At 30.6% G+C, this 13,126-nt stretch overlaps 1 long non-coding RNA gene across 1 annotated transcript; it reads right to left on the reverse strand.

Annotated features, from left to right (window-relative positions):
• Positions 1-518: 518 nt before the first annotated feature.
• LOC126883899 (uncharacterized) lies at positions 519-8,752 on the reverse strand. Its single transcript, XR_007697744.1, has 3 exons — positions 8,076-8,752; positions 2,026-7,553; positions 519-1,505 (listed from the first exon to the last, which is right to left on the reverse strand). It is a non-coding gene; the product is annotated as an uncharacterized LOC126883899 (long non-coding RNA).
• Between the last annotated feature and the right edge of the window lie 4,374 nt (positions 8,753-13,126).

The raw sequence follows: 13,126 nt of genomic DNA on the forward strand, positions 1-13,126 counted from the left end.
ACAGAAGTAAGGAAAAAATAAATAAATAACTAATGGGACATAGATGTAGAGAGATGGGCTGTAAAGAAAAGGGTGAAGTGGCTTCTAGGTTGAAGCCGAAGTAAGAAAATAAAAAATACTACTTTGCAGTAGTACTGAAGAAAGGGGGATTAGAAGGGATAGAAGTAGAAGTGGGAAGAGACAGAGGCAAACTGAATAGAGTTGGCTAGCAAGAGATGCAAGAAAACCACTTGACACTCAAGGATGGATACGGCTCGTTTGCATGCCTGTCGAAGAACAGTAGCTCCATGTAGATACTAATGATGACTAAAAGGTGAAATAATAAAATAAGAATAATGTACTGAAAATGAATGAAGATGAGTAGTTGCTAAAGACGAACAAAATAAATAAAAGTAACAAATCATGGGCGCCATGAAAATGATCTTCGATCATTTTCCCAGGTATCTTATACTGCTGTCAAATATTAAATATATCAAACCTGTAATAATGAACATAAAGTAATAATAAAATAATTGATATACAAAATAAATACATATTTATTAAAAATAACTACTAGATTTTTGACAATCTCTGAGTTACACAAAGTGTATATCATGTGACTCTAAAATGACATAAGTTATACAAAAAGTTATATTTGAGATAATAATAATGTTACCTGTTACAAAACTTATAAGTACCTCTTACTAATATATAGGGTACAACTCACATGAGTCTTCTACCAAATGGTTATAGTACGCCTGCTACGTACAACTAAATGAAACTGACAAAGATGAAAATACTACAAATAAATAGGCCCAAGCCTCACTAAGAGTAAATACCATAATGAATAAATAAAGTTAAATATACAAATGAATAAAGTGATAGTAATGAAGTAATTAATACCGAAACGATGACCTAAATTAACCGAGAAAATGCAATGAACTAAAGTAGCGACGAATTAACCGAACAATCGAAATAAAGTGAATAACAAGAAAATATTTGGGAAACAAGCAAGTAATATTACAAAATAAATTTACCCGAATTACATAAACCAATAATAAAGCAATAATAAAGTATTAAAAACCTAATTTTCTCTAGGCTTATTCCTGTGCACAAGAAGTTACCGTAGATACAAAGTTTGGGAACCAAATACAATAATATACAAATATGTCATATTAAAAAAAACCAGAGGTAAACTAAATCTGGAAAAAAAATTAATTAACATGGTGCATTAAATCAAATGTCTAAAATATAAAAACCAAAAGTTACTTAATGCACAACACTAAATGTTCCCAAACGACTCCTAAAGAGGTTGCTGCTGCATCCTCAGAAATGAGCATCAAGATGATGCGGTCCCATGCCCTCCGTAGGCCCAGGTGGCAGGACGAAAAGGAGCTGGAATGCTCCCAAAAAGCTTGTTCCCAAAAATGACTTACTCCCAATGGTGACTTGACTGTGGCTGTGGTGGTTTCCCTAGGTGGTCAAAGAAGGGGCTATGACTTCATCTTATGGTTTCTCCCAAATGGCTAAAAACATTCCCAGTTTTATTTCCCATTTTAGACATTAGCAAAAAGTAAAGGGAAGAAGAAATAATTGAGGAAACTTTTTAGAAGCATTAACATAGAAAAACCGATCATTAAAATGGAACAAAAACTAATCTCAGGTAACCTTGAACTATTTTGAGTGTGAAAACATGAACAAATAATGATGAATGTGAAATTTGAATATGATTTATCTGAGGGAATATCTGTAAAAATATATAGAATTTATAAAAATATTGGATGTTCAATAAATTTAAAACCTACAGAGAAATGATAATTATTTCCAATATTAATTGAGAATTGCATATGTTTGGTTATGTCTAACCAAAAAATATATTAATATATAATTTTCCTTGAATGAATATTCAATAATCGAAATAATCTACATAAAATCCAAATAATGAGTTGACTAAGAAATTTAACAATGAACCTAATATATCAAATGTTCCATCACAAAAAAACCAGGCTATATAAAAAAATTATTATGAAAAACTAAATATTTTACCGGGTTGATTCTTATCCAGATTCCATGAGGTGTTGAGTTACACATATGTTTCCATACTCCAGGCTCCAGATAACTTTTCACTTGGAAATTACCAAAAATGATTTAAATAGTTGAAATTATCAACCCGCCATTGGTATAACCGATTCGAACCACAGCTCACAGTCAAGTAAAGAGCATTCCTCTCTCATTCAGCGAGGAAGACGTCAAACTCTCACGAAACACGAAATAAATGACAAGGAACGGTTCAACTATGTTCCGTACAGTGTGACGTCACATGAGAAGTCCTTTACGAGAAATTAAAGAATTTAAATGGGAGGTCAAAAGAAAATAATTTTAAAAATAATTAAAGCGCTAAAAATGATATTATAACGGGTGGACCGTTACAATCCCCTCCTACTCGGAAAAAAAAATTTATCAAAGAAATTTTTTTTTAAACCTCAAAATATAACAAATAAAATTTACACTAGTCTAACAATCCACGTTGATTCGCAAGATTACCAATAAGAATAAACTAATGATCAGGAAAAATAAACAAATATATGACTCAAATTCATACTAAAATGTTACTATGTTACTCTCTGCTACCAAATACTGACATAATATTGCTTAAAAGCCAAAACAAAACTAAATACGGTACTAACGTTCATAATAATGATAAGTGTCGAATTGGGCACCAAACCAAAATTGAAATATCCATGGACATCAGATTTATAAAGGATATATCCAAGGACGGAACAACCAGGAAAAGGTGTGAGCCAATTCGAACCATATCACAAGTAAATATATCAAAGTGAATAAAAAAAAATCAGTAACTAAAATAAGTAAAGAATTGAACACTTAATCCAAAATTGAACTAACAATGGACACCAGATTCATAATAGTATATCCAGAGAAGAACAATCAGGAAGATTTATGGAACAACTCTCACTAATGCCAAATAATACCAATAATAAACATACCAAAGGAATCCAAAACTCAATAACCAAAATAGATGTGGAATCGGACACTTAATCCAAAGTCGAACTATTAGTGGACACCAGATTCATAAAAGGCATATCCAAAGAAGAACGACCAGGCAAATTTATGGACCAATTCACACCAATACTAAACCACATAAACAGATCAGGTCTACGTACACCCACATCCGGTAATACGAACCTATCCAACCAAATACACAAAATAAATGAAGAATCGGACACTTATCCAGAATCGGACTATCAATGGACACCAGATTTATATAGGAGTATATCCAAAGAAGAACGATCAGGCAAATTTATGGACCAATTCTTACTAATACTAAATAAACTAAATTATTGGATCCAATGGTAACTAATACTGAACAAAATAAATAAATTAGGTCTACATACACCCTCATCCGGTAATATGAACCTATCCAAACTAAGTAATCAAAATAAGTCACAAAAAAAATTACCAACAGACTAAGTAACAGAGATGTAACCAAACTAAATCAAAGGTATGATAAATACCTAAAGTGTATTGACTAGAATATTATAGAAACTACATAAACTTAATTCGTGCTGGTATTCGCGAACTATAGCATGTTGCTACAACAGATGTATGAGAATAGCCAGACACAGATAAAGTACTAATAATGTAAGAATAAGTAAGAAAGGGAAAAGAATAAATGGTGAACTAATAAGTTCTATGACACCATGATAAGTGATAGGAAAAAAATATGTGATAAGTGATAGGAAAAAAAATTGACGAGAACGAGCAACAAGTTTTAAATAAAACTGCAGATTCATGCGTTCTCACATACATAGAATTATTCAGGAAATATTCCAGAATCTGCATAGCAAGACTAATGCCTAAGGAAAGAAGTGGGAATATACTCAAATGAACAACTCATCTGTCTAAACACTCCAAATACTGACTTAATGAACCTACTATGTATAGGGATGGCGTAAACATTGATTTATAAACAAGTGCGGAAGATATTTATCCATGTTTATCCATCAACTATCAAAGTACAAACATACTATGAAGTAAAAGACCTAGTATGAACTAAATACTTCCCTATTAAATTGTAAAAAAAAACTGGAATACTTGGACTAATTACAGAAGAATGGTTAGGACATGCGACCGTCATTTCCTTACAAGAAATATTATAATGGTAAAACGTCTGCCTACTCTGCTATGAAAGACATAGATTACGAAGCCAATCAAACAGCAGTGATCAGTTGCTGAGCAACAACTTCGAACCCACGCATTCACAAATCAGAGCATTGACAGACTATTCATAAGCAGAAATATGAAAGACTCAAGCATTCATACATACTTACATCAAAATTCCAAACTAATTCCAGAATCATACTGTATAGGAACTAAGGGTCTGAATTATTATAAAGTATTTAAGATATTGGAGACAAATGTTAATAGAGTACTTAACCCAATAACAAATTAAAAAAAAAACACATCTTTCCAATATGGCAAATTCAAGGACAAGATATAAAAAATAATAAAAATTAGTAAGTAATCAAATATTCAAAATAATATAACACATAACCTGAGATATGGTAGTGTAACATAGTTCCATCATAATATACATATTAACCAAGAGTAGGTACTTGTATGAGTTCACCTATCCAAATATATAATACTCAACAACCCTTCTAACTTAGGGGTTAGGTGTGCAAAAACTAGACAAAAATACAAGTGAAGTTCTTATTAATTGTATAATCCTACTGACAGGATCAGCAATTAATAATATTGACTCATAATAATAATTACAATGCTCAATGTGCTTATAATACCAAAAAAAAACTCATACATAAAGTACTACATAATAATTAAATTAATAAGTAATAAATAAAAGTCATCAAAACTAAGCCAAAGATGAAATCAAGCAATTTATGTGGGTACCTGCATTATCATATGATAAAAAAACAATATTGGACTAAAATTTCTAACCATACTAAAGATTGAGCTAAGCTAAAGACAAACAGAAGAAGAGATTAGCTTGAACAACACTGTTAAGGTAATCTTCTTCTGAAGATTGTTCTAAAACTTAATAGAAAAGTAGTATCAATGTTTCCTAACTAATAAAGAATTTATATTTGAATCTCAACCTAAAGTATCTGATTCATATAAGCATTATATTATGGTACCCACATTAATATAATATTATTATCAAAATTAACAAACTAGAAGATGAGAAGGATAATGGAACTACTTTACCATACAATAATCATAATTGTTATGTTTAACACTACCAATTTAAGAAAAAAATAATTTGGATGACCATCTGTAACCATCCGAACCATGCGAATTCAACGTATCATGTATAGAAGTTATTTTCTGGACTGATATTGCTTTGTGGTGTGTGCCTGTCTTACCAAACAACCCAAATATCAAAAATATAAAATATAATCTAAAGTTTGTAAGACAAAGATACATATGGAGAAAATATTAGCGATACACCAACAAATCAAAATGCCAGCAAAATATATAAATAATCAAATCAATAAAGTAAATAAAATACCTAAATACTGAAAATAATTTCTAGTTAGGTGTAAAATATAACCACACTAGGAAAAAAATATATGCATATAGTCAATAATTAATTGTACGTGCAAACACACTACCATTGGTAGGAGGTCTAAAAATCCATAATAATAGAACATAATGTCAGTCATGTATACTCATTCTAAATACACAAATAAGTTTCCAATAAAAATACAAAATTCAAACTAAAATATGAGCTGTACCACTAAAACTAAAAATGAGGTATCGAAATAAACTAATCAAAACCAAAAGCAGCATAAGTCTACCTGTTTAGTATTCGTAATGTTTTAAAGACCAAAAATAAATCAGAAGTAACATGTATACAAAGATATCAAAAAGTTAATAAAACAGAAAATTCCAATAAAAGAAAATTGAACTAAAAGAACTACTGTCTTAGAACCATAAAACGGTTGGCACCACGCATTCGGCAGCCAGTGCAACAAAAATAAGAAAACTTCTGTTGGAGTGAAAGTAAAAAGAAAGATATAGGTACTCCAACAGAAGTAAGGAAAAAATAAATAAATAACTAATGGGACATAGATGTAGAGAGATGGGCTGTAAAGAAAAGGGTGAAGTGGCTTCTAGGTTGAAGCCGAAGTAAGAAAATAAAAAATACTACTTTGCAGTAGTACTGAAGAAAGGGGGATTAGAAGGGATAGAAGTAGAAGTGGGAAGAGACAGAGGCAAACTGAATAGAGTTGGCTAGCAAGAGATGCAAGAAAACCACTTGACACTCAAGGATGGATACGGCTCGTTTGCATGCCTGTCGAAGAACAGTAGCTCTATGTAGATAGTAATGATGACTAAAAGGTGAAATAATAAAATAAGAATAATGTACTGAAAATGAATGAAGATGAGTAGTTGCTAAAGACGAACAAAATAAATAAAAGTAACAAATCATGGGCGCCATGAAAATGATCTTCGATCATTTTCCCAGGTATCTTATACTGCTGTCAAATATTAAATATATCAAACCTGTAATAATGAACATAAAGGAATAATAAAATAATTGATATACAAAATAAATACATATTTATTAAAAATAACTACTAGATTTTTGACAATCTCTGAGTTACACAAAGTGTATATCATGTGACTCTAAAATGACATAAGTTATACAAAAAGTTATATTTGAGATAATAATAATGTTACCTGTTACAAAACTTATAAGTACCTCTTACTAATATATAGGGTACAACTCACATGAGTCTTCTACCAAATGGTTATAGTACGCCTGCTACGTACAACTAAATGAAACTGACAAAGATGAAAATACTACAAATAAATAGGCCCAAGCCTCACTAAGAGAAAATACCATAATGAATAAATAAAGTTAAATATACAAATGAATAAAGTGATAGTAATGAAGTAATTAATACCGAAACGATGACCTAAATTAACCGAGAAAATGCAATGAACTAAAGTAGCGACGAATTAACCGAACAATCGAAATAAAGTGAATAACAAGAAAATATTTGGGAAACAAGCAAGTAATATTACAAAATAAATTTACCCGAATTACATAAACCAAAAATAAAGCAATAATAAAGTATTAAAAACCTAATTTTCTCTATGCTTATTCCTGTGCACAAAAAGTTACCGTAGATACAAAGTTTGGGAACCAAATACAATAATATACAAATATGTCATATTAAAAAAAACCAGAGGTAAACTAAATCTGGAAAAAAAAATTAATTAACATGGTGCATTAAATCAAATGTCTAAAATATAAAAACCATAAGTTACTTAATGCACAACACTAAATGTTCCCAAACGACTCCTAAAGAGGTTGCTGCTGCATCCTCAGAAATGAGCATCAAGATGATGCGGTCCCATGCCCTCCGTAGGCCCAGGTGGCAGGACGAAAAGGAGCTGGAATGCTCCCAAAAAGCTTGTTCCCAAAAATGACTTACTCCCAATGGTGACTTGACTGTGGCTGTGGTGGTTTCCCTAGGTGGTCAAAGAAGGGGCTATGACTTCATCTTATGGTTTCTCCCAAATGGCTAAAAACATTCCCAGTTTTATTTCCCATTTTAGACATTAGCAAAAAGTAAAGGGAAGAAGAAATAATTGAGGAAACTTTTTAGAAGCATTAACATAGAAAAACCGATCATTAAAATGGAACAAAAACTAATCTCAGGTAACCTTGAACTATTTTGAGTGTGAAAACATGAACAAATAATGATGAATGTGAAATTTGAATATGATTTATCTGAGGGAATATCTGTAAAAATATATAGAATTTATAAAAATATTGGATGTTCAATAAATTTAAAACCTACAGAGAAATGATAATTATTTCCAATATTAATTGAGAATTGCATATGTTTGGTTATGTCTAACCAAAAAATATATTAATATATAATTTTCCTTGAATGAATATTCAATAATCGAAATAATCTACATAAAATCCAAATAATGAGTTGACTAAGAAATTTAACAATGAACCTAATATATCAAATATGTTCCATCACAAAAAAACCAGGCTATATAAAAAAATTATTATGAAAAACTAAATATTTTACCGGGTTGATTCTTATCCAGATTCCATGAGGTGTTGAGTTACACATATGTTTCCATACTCCAGGCTCCAGATAACTTTTCACTTGGAAATTAACAAAAATTATTTAAATAGTTGAAATTATCAACCCGCCATTGGTATAACCGATTCGAACCACAGCTCACAGTCAAGTAAAGAGCATTCCTCTCTCATTCAGCGAGGAAGACGTCAAACTCTCACGAAACACGAATTAAATGACAAGGAACGGTTCAACTATGTTCCGTACAGTGTGACGTCACATGAGAAATCCTTTACGAGAAATTACAGAATTGAAATGGGAGGTCAAAAGAAAATAATTTTAAAAATAATTAAAGCGCTAAAAATGATATTATAACGGGTGGACCGTTACAGTATGAGCGGGAACACAAAGTGTATCAATACTCATACCCTTATGAAACGCACCTGGCGCATCATAAGGGCCTTCACATTTTACTCTTCTTCAACTTGTCTTGAGTGAAATGTCTTTAATCTTTCCTATCAGCCTCTCTTGGCTGACTTTTTCCGACCCCGAATGGCTATTAGGTTTCCGAGGGCAGATGGGTCACTATATTTCTTTGTATGTATTACATACTCTTGATTAAGGGAGTAAGCCCTAACAGAAAATCCTGGTCCTCCTGGTAGGGGGTTAGGGCGTAGGGCCTGCTCCTCTACACCTGTAAAAAACTAACTGCAAAAAAATAAAATAATTAAGATAATAAAAATAGAAAAAAATTGCTTTTTTCGCACTAAATTATTAATAAATACGTAGAAACGTTTGCAGAAAACTTCTAAGTTTAGTTATAATATACTGGGTTGGGATAAAGTATGGAACCAAGCAAATATCTTTGAAACGAAAAGACCAATATTTATGAAACTTTGCATGCAAGTACAGTGACGCAAAAGGCATCTGTTACCATATTTTGTGTTACTACTCCACTTCCGGTTTCACCGGAAATACCTTAACTTATTTAATTTAAATAGGACACCCTGTATATTTTTGCGGATTTTAAAATAACTTGTTATTTTTAATTCATACATACCAAATTTGGTAGAAAAAATTTGTTAAAAAGTGTTTGTAGATAATTTTTTGTATTAATACAACGTAGTAGGAAATAAACGAGTACCATCAATACTGTAGAATAAAATTATTGTTTACATGCACTGCATGCCTTATTTGAATTTAGTATGGTAGCTAAAACTGTAACTGAATTAAGTGACATAAATAAGTTGTATTAAAAATGATTCATTTAAGTGAAAAAGATCGTATTGAAATGTTAATGATAAAATCGGTTATGGTGAATTTTAATTTTTTGGAAGTGAATTTTCCAAATCGATGGACTGGACGTAGAAGAATCATAGAGTGGTCCGCTCGTTCTCCGGACCTCAACCCATTAGATTTTTTTCATTGGGGTTATCTAAAATCACGTGTTTACGTTAGGCGACCAACATGCTTGCAGGATTTGAAACAAAGAATAATTTATGAATGTGAATACGTGGAGAAATCTTGCAAAAAGTGACTCACGAATTTATTTATAGGCTTGCACGTTGTGAGTAGGTGAACAGCAAACATTTTCAACATTTGAAGTTATTTTTTTTTATTTTTAATATCATTGGTCTAACGTAAATAAATTAACCTATTTTTTAAATGTAAAGAGATTTATTTCTTGTTTTAATAGTTTTTTCTTCCAAACTTGGTACGTATGAATTTAAAATAACAAGTTCTTCAATCGGCAAAAATATACAGGGTGTCCCATTTAAAGTAAATAAGTTAGGGGTATTTCCGGTGAAACCGGAAGTGGAGTAGTAACAAAAAATATTACATCAGATGCCTTTTGCGTCACTGTACTAGCATGCAAAGTTTAATAAATATTGTTCTTTTCGTTTCAAAGATATTTGCTTGGTTCCATACTTTATCCCAACTCTGTATAAGTGAATAAACTCATCAAACATGTTATCCGTTCAAAACTAAAAACACACCATCTAGTCTCTGCAACAAACAAATAGAAACATCTTTGCTACTTTTTTTTTAGTTTGTGATTTAGTGACGGAAAACAAGACAATAAATTACAGTATACAGTGTGACAAAGCCAAATGGAATAAATTCATTATTTCGTGAATGAGCGATTTTGAAATTAAATCCCGAAACAGATCGATTTTTATTTTTAACTTAATATTTTTTTGCATATATGTCATACTAGTGCGTCATCCGTCTGGGCATGATGACGTAATCGACAATTTTTTTAATAAGAATAGGGGTCGTGTGTCAGCTCATTTAAAAGGTAATTGAATTTTCTATTTAGTAGTATAAACATTAACATAATGATTTATACAGAGTGTCCAAAAATTTTTTTTCAATAAATTAATTGACACAAAGAGAAGAATGTTTGTAATTTATTTAGTTCAGAATATTTTGTATTGAAATAAATTACGCACATTCTTCTTCTTCTGCCATTATTTTAATTAAAAAGATTTTTTTTGTACACCCCGTAGAAGTAATTATGTTAATGTTTATATTACCAAATAGAGAATTGAATTACCTTTCAAATGAGCTAGCACATGACCCCTATTTTCATTAAAAAAATAATCAATTACGTCCTCACTCCCAGGCGGATGACGTCACTAGTATGATATATATGCCAAAAAATCATAATTTAAAAATAAAACCAACCTGTTTTGGGATTTATTTCCAAATTTGCTCATTCACGAAAATGAATTTATTCCATTTGGCTTTGTCACACTAGGTATACATGAGATTTCATTGCCTCTGCTAATTCTTACCAACATATTCCTGATTGTGTCTGGTGAAATTGCCTTCCATTATGATTTTTTTATTATGGCTCTTAGGGCCAGTTGTTCAATCAGTAATTAACTCATGGATTAAGTAAACCATAATTAAATTTAATCTAAAGATTATTTTTTAAGAAGATGTTCAATGTTGGTTAACTTTCGGATTTATTAAACCCGAGTACTGAAGCGACGACAACGTTGCCAGTTATTAATAATTAATCGTCAATTAGTCGTTAATTATTAACGACTTTGAACAAACTTTATCATGAAAATTGTACATAAAAATGTGTTCTGTGTTATAAAGTTAATGAGTTTTGACCTGTAGTGTTTAGTACATGTCAACTACTACTGAGAGAGATTTTAAATTTACATTATTAAAAATATTTAAAATGGAAGAAACTAGAAGTGCTAAGTTTGCGAATGTTGATTTTTTAGCTTATAAAAATAAAAATTCTATGTCATTCCCTCCCAAATTCCTATTTCGTCACAAAAATTGCATGAACAGTTTTTCCAATTTGTTTTTACCTGATTTTTACACATAATGAAAAAATCGAACCTTCTGGAAATATGTATTTATAAATAATTAATAATTATCATGCATAAATTTGTAGAAAGTATAAGTACCTATACAGTGAGAGATCTAGTTTATATTTGTACTGGCTATATGTGCGTATCACTGGTTTTTAATAATATAAATTAAGAAATACATTTTTTTGAAGTCAAAAAAATTATATTAACAACAGCTAAGAAATCTTTGTCCTCTGTGACATCTTTATCATCAAAATAAAAGAGAAATAGTCATTATTATTAGAGACACGAAATTGTAATAGAGTATTACCGCAAATCTTATCTACGACTGAAAATTTATAGAAAGAACAATCCAAAATACATATGTACATACCTAGCTAGTGCAATAACTATAATTGTTCCAATTTGGAATTTTCTTGAAAATATTTAATTTGAAACAATAATTGTAAGGTTACAAATCTCTAGTCAACACCGTTAATCCTTCGTTTTTGAGCGATTAAAATAATCTTTTGTTAACAACGCAATATTAAGTTTAATTGAAGATTATTTTTAATCTGAACATAATCTCCAATTGAAAAATTGGCCCTAATTGGTCAAATGTATTGTAGGTACTAATAGGCTCGCATCATTCCTTATTATTTAATCACAAAATAAATATGAGAAAAACAAAGATATTATAAACATGGATAAAGTAAATATTATCTTATCAATTTGGGGAAGTAATGTTTATCTCCAAAAACATGACTCCTAATTGTTTCACAAGGTAAATATTTGCACAACCAAACAATTAAATGTTCCATCAAATTTTCGTCGATAGCTATCTCTCGTAGATTCCCGAGATCGTTTATTTTAGTAATAATTTTTTACCGAAAGACGTAAGAGTGTCATTAATCAAAAGTTTCATGACAGGGAAACAAATTGTTTGAGTGAGACATTCTCATTTTATGTAGTGAGCCTGTAAGAAAGGCCGAAAACTTAACAACTTTCTTGGCACGGTTAGAGCTGTCGCGAAATATGACAAGCTTTAACTATAAAAGCGCTTACGAAAATTAATAAGGAAACAATTAGTAAGAATATTATGACACTGTTGGAACGAAAAAGATGTTTACCACTCATATTATGATGTCTTTAATTTAAATTCAATGTGGGCTATATTATCTTATAAACTGAACTGAACTGTGGATGTGATAATAGGACTTCTTCTTCTTTTAGTACCCTGTTTATTTTTTTTATTCTAAACAACACCGAGGCTTTGCCTTAATTATTTACAGCTAGTCACAAAATATTAGACTAACAAGCCATTTTCTTTATTGACAATCTTAAAACTAATGTTTATTGAGTTCTCCCCAATGGTATTCTTCAATTTTTTTTAGCCAGCTTAAATCTAGCACTTAACACGCATATTACTCTATTTTTAGACATTGACTATTTACACTAACTCAAAATGTTTTACACTTACTCGATAGGTTTATTTCTCTTTAGTATTCTCACTATTCCATGCTAATCCAGAAGTCGAATAGACTCTGCGTTTGCATGGTTATGAAGTCTGTTTTTATGCTTCTTTGCGAATACTTTAATTCAAATAAATAATATTAGTCGAGGCATTGAAGGATTGAGGTGTCGATTTTTTTGCAGTAAGAAATGCATTTCAGAAGTGCATTTTGAAATAGGCAATTATTAAAAATTTGTAACTCGGTAAATAGTAGGAGAAATTGACTCAAT

This window comes from Diabrotica virgifera, chromosome 4 (genome assembly GCF_917563875.1).
Source record: "Diabrotica virgifera virgifera chromosome 4, PGI_DIABVI_V3a".
In the NCBI taxonomy this organism is placed as follows: Eukaryota; Metazoa; Arthropoda; class Insecta; order Coleoptera; family Chrysomelidae; genus Diabrotica; species Diabrotica virgifera.